Genomic DNA, 4,746 nt, shown 5'->3' with positions numbered 1-4,746 from the left:
CCAACCTCACCCTGCCCTGGCACAACTTGAGGCCGGTGCCCCTCGTCCCATCGCCCCTTCCCTGGGAGCAGAGCCCGACCCCCCCGGCTCCCCCCTCCTCTCAGGCAGTTGTAGGGAGCGATGAGGGCTCCCCTCAGCCTCCTCTGCTCCAGGCTGAACCCCCCCAGCTCCCCCACCGCTCCCCAGCAGCCTGGGGCTCCAGACCCCTCCCCAGCTTTGTGGCTCTCCTCCGGTTTGTGCACGTCTGATAGTGCTGATGTGCTCCCCACCATCACCGCTTCTGCATCTCCTGGTTCTCCACGTATTTGCTACATAGGTGCAGAGAGCCAAAAAAACCCCTTCAGGCTCTTTTATCCAAAACAAAGCAGGTCTGCAGGGAGGGCCCCCTTTTGCTGGGCTGCTCTGCTGCCACTTCAGTTCACCTTTGAGACAAAACAGAGAGGATATGGCAAAATTTTCACTTTTTCTTGTGCTGGAAAAGGCTAAATAGATGGAGAGGACCCACAGGATGGAGTGCACTGGCTGCTGCTCCAGTCCCTCTGTGCCTCCGTTTCCCTACGCAGGGAAAAACCCTTTTAATTTTTTCACCTTCATAATACACAGATGTGGGAGGGAATAGGTGAACATGGAGCAATTTGTAATTCCATGGGGGGAAAAAAAAGAATTCACATGGTCCAAAAGCTCAAGAGATCGGTGTAGAAACAACCATTAGCACACGTATGCAATACATTTAGGATTAATTCCTATCTGTTTGGGGATAACTTTAAGATAAATCGAGGTCCTTTGCTGTCCCAGGCTAAATACTAAATGCTAGATACTAAATACTTCCTTTATTAAAGACAGGAAGAGGAGTTTTGAAAGACAGCAGGAAGCCACGAAAACTGCTTATTTCTAGATTTCCCCCCGATGCTCATAGGAAATGAATACCTTGAAGACCTCCATCCCCCTGCCAAACGGGGGTGAAGTTGCCCAGCAGCTGAAAATGTCAGACGGGGCAAGAGAAGGCAGACGGACAGATGGACGTGAGCCCAAAAGCTTCTTTTCCTAAAAAATTGGGTCACGCGCAAGAGAGATGGCAGCAACGGGGCTGAGAAATGCCAGGAGGGAGCCTGGGATGGAGGCGAGATCTGCTCTGTGCTTCTTCCAGGGAGGCACCATCCCCACGCATGAGCAGGTATGAGTTAATATTATTATTTTTTTACTTAAGGAAGCACTGAAATTCCTTTAAAAACTCCCAGACAGTCAAAAAGCAGCCGGAGCGCTGACAGTCTAAGAAAGCAATGGCAAAGACACGCCGAGAAACCAAATGAATTATTTTTTTCCTGCGCTGCAGAAGCCGACTTGTCTCAAACAGGGGATATCGAGAAGAGAATAACTTTTGCGGTGAACAGATTGGTGCCCACCTTGACATCCGGGCATGGACAACTCCCACTGGGATCGCAGATGTCCCCCGTCCCTTCGGCGCAGGCTGTTCGTGCAGCCCTGGGTTTGCAAAGCGTTGGGGGCACGGCATCCTTCGGGACCTGGTTTAAAAGATACCGAGCTGAACTTAAAATGCAAAGCGGGATTTAATCCTTCAGCGACACCTTTGAGGAAGGGAAGGAGAATTCACATTTGCTTGGGGCTTTTGGGGAATATCTACCTCTGTCCTTGCTGGTTGGGGACATTTTGGGTGAGCCCTGGGGCAGGAGCTCTGCTGGGAGGCCACGCTCTCTGCATCCCTGTGGAGGCTGATAGAGGGAAGCTGCTCTCAAGGCGACAGCAAAACCCCATTAATACATTTATCCCCCGTCCCCAAACCCCCTCCTGGCCATCGCCAAGCCGAGCGACCGCTTGTTTTACAGCCTTGCCTCTATCCCTGGAGAGTGAACCAGATCAGGACACTGCTCTGGGTTAAAAATAACCCTTCTCTCCCTTTTTTTTTTTTTTTTTCTTCCTTTTTACTTTATTTTTAACTCGGAGCAGTTCCTCCTTTAGCTTACGGGGCTGGGGGGAGGAGAGGAGATGCTCTTTCCATCATCCCATCACCTCCTACCTGCCCCGGGTGAACGATGGAGGTGCCAGCCAGGGTGCAAAGCAAGTTGAGGGGAGGTTTATTTTATTATTATCATCGATTATATATCATCTACGATATATGACTTCATTATTCTCATCTTGGCAGAGACCCGAGTCGACGTTGTGCCCGAGGAGCCAGTTGAAATTTGGCCCTGCTGGTCTGAGTCATTACTGACGGCTGCCGTGATGCAAGACGAACACTTTGCCCAGTGACTCATGACATTTATGGGAAGAAAGAGGCCTCGGGGTTCTTGCAGCTGGGAGAACAGAAATGTCACTTGCTTTCTCTTTTCTGTGAAAAGCCAATGCGGGAGATGGATGAAATGGGAAGGGATCCCTCGAGGCGGCTCAGCTCGTTCGCTGGGTGCTCCCGGGGTTGCAGAAAGCCCTTTGGCTTTTCCTGGATGGCCCCTTTGGAGCTGATGAGTTTTCCTCCCCGCCGGGAGCCTCGGATGACAAATCTGCCGGCTGAACACCACCCTGTTCTCGCTGCCTGTTGAAAAAAAATTCAAACTCCAAGTGTTTGTGAAAGGCGATTTGCTGAGGTTATAAAAATATTATCCAGAGTCACAAAGCGCTTGCCCGAGCGATGCTTTTCCTTTTGTATCTGCCCCAGGAAAAAATACCGTGGGCTGGATTTATTCGTAACTCCAGGGTCCCCCAAAAATAATCTTTTCCCCCAGTGTGGCCAAGCTGTCTTTATTGACAAGATACAGCTTGATAATAAACTGCTGGTGACTGGTATCATGGGGTGGTGGAGACCTCTGGGCTGGCGGCAGCAATGTCCAGCCACCAAGTCCCTCCTGGTAGTGACGGCGAACTCATGTTGGGGTATTTTGGGGTGATGCTGGGACGGGTGCCCATGTGCAAAGGGCTGAAGGGCACCAGGGTCAATCGATGCTCTGCTTTCTGCTGCCCTAAAGCTCTTACTCTGCAAGGCCATGCTGTTGGGTCGGGGATTTCTCACCTTTGGGTCTTTTGCATTGGGGTGAGAATTGCAATTACCCACAGGAGCTGAGAAATTACTCCACAGCAGCAGCAATTTTCTACCTGATCTACCAAAAAAAAAAAGATTATTTCTTGGATTTGGGGTCCTGGGGTCACCTACAGGTGGGTCTGGGCTGGTGAAAAGCCAACAGATCTAGTCTTGCTGCTCACGTTTTACCATTCTGGCAGCAAAAGAAAGGTGGAAACAGGGAGGAAAGCAAGCTAAATTCTACATGGCTCCCTTGTTAGGCAGCAAAATAGGAATATTTGCAGCAAGAACTTTTGCTCTGCTATAGTTTCTCCACTCAGAGCTGATTTAGGTGGCAGAAGGACCCATGCAGCCAGAGCATTTTTGAGAGCATCTCAGATGTGGGACTGAAGCCCAGAGAGCAAACGAAGCAGATCAGCTCTCCGCTCACGACGCCAACTCCCATGGGATCTTGGGCAAATTGCTGCAGCTCTCTCAGCCTCACTTTTTTTCTCCTTAATTCGGAAATAGCTACACTTCGTGACTCAGTGACGTGCAGTGTAACCTGTTGGTGAGAAGAGCTTTGTATAACACCAGCGTTGCTAATTGCCAACACCTCTGGATAAAGCTCTTGGCTGCACCTGCGGTGGGATGATGCCCCGTTTCAGCAGCCTTGGCAATGTCTTTTGGTACCTGGGGAAAACAGGCTAGAAAGGAAAGCTGGTACCTCCGCTGTCATCTACCCATCCCTCCTCCCTTCGGCTGCTGCAGGGCAGATGTCCCTGCTGAGCGAGTCCCTCAGCTCTTCCTCAAGTCAATGGAGATAAAGGGGAGTGATTGACCCATCCCACTCCAGACATTGCCTCCAGTAGGTCTCCATTGCCCGTTGAAGGAGGACTCCAGAGGAGATGTCCATGTTCAGCCGGTGGGCTCCCTCCCAGGGTGGTGGGTGATGATTTTCCATGACCCCCTCATCGTTTCAACCTTGAGTGCTTAGTTTACTCAGTGTTCGGGTTGCAAAATGCATGCTGGCAGGTTGCTTTGCCTGGGGTTGGACTAGATGACCTCTAGGGGTCCCTTCCAACCCAAAACATTCTATGATTCTATGATTCTATGAAACACACTGCAACCTGCTCAGCCTGCCCCTGAAACGCAAATATCTGTGGTCAAGGAGCACTCGCTGACTGCATCTTCTTCTCAGAGCACTTCAAATGTAGAGGTGTTACCACCAGCACCCATTACATCTGACGGCGTTTTGGGCATCTGCAGCAGCAGCAGAGACACATTCCTGAGCACGCACCTCAGGCATCTTCACAAAGTGCTGCTGTCCTCTTCTCTCCTCCTTCTTAAGCAACCAGACCTCCCTGCGAAGGGGATGATGAGCCGAATTCACCAGCATGCGCAGGGAGATGCTGTGGCCACCGACTCACAACAGCTCCTGAACTCTCAGAGCTGGGAGCTGGGAGGCTGCTTGTGTTTTAGGAGTGAGCAGTAGCGTCGGTGTTTGAACCGTCAGGTCAAACGTCTGGGGAGCTGAGCAGCTCAAGACTCAAGATCTGACAATGACGTTGGTTGGTACTGTGAATAGTTGGTACCATGAATGGTTGGTCTCTCCCTCCACCTTCTCTGATTTTGGGTTTACTCTGTGACAGCATTTTAATGTTGGAGGTAACGGTGCTACCATCAGACCTGCACCAACAGAACTGCATCAGGAAGTTCAGCTCCATTGGGTGTCT

Source organism: Egretta garzetta, unplaced genomic scaffold, assembly GCF_000687185.1.
Source record: "Egretta garzetta isolate BGI_Z169 unplaced genomic scaffold, ASM68718v1 scaffold275, whole genome shotgun sequence".
NCBI lineage: Eukaryota > Metazoa > Chordata > Aves > Pelecaniformes > Ardeidae > Egretta > Egretta garzetta.
This window is presented reverse-complemented; position numbering follows the sequence as displayed.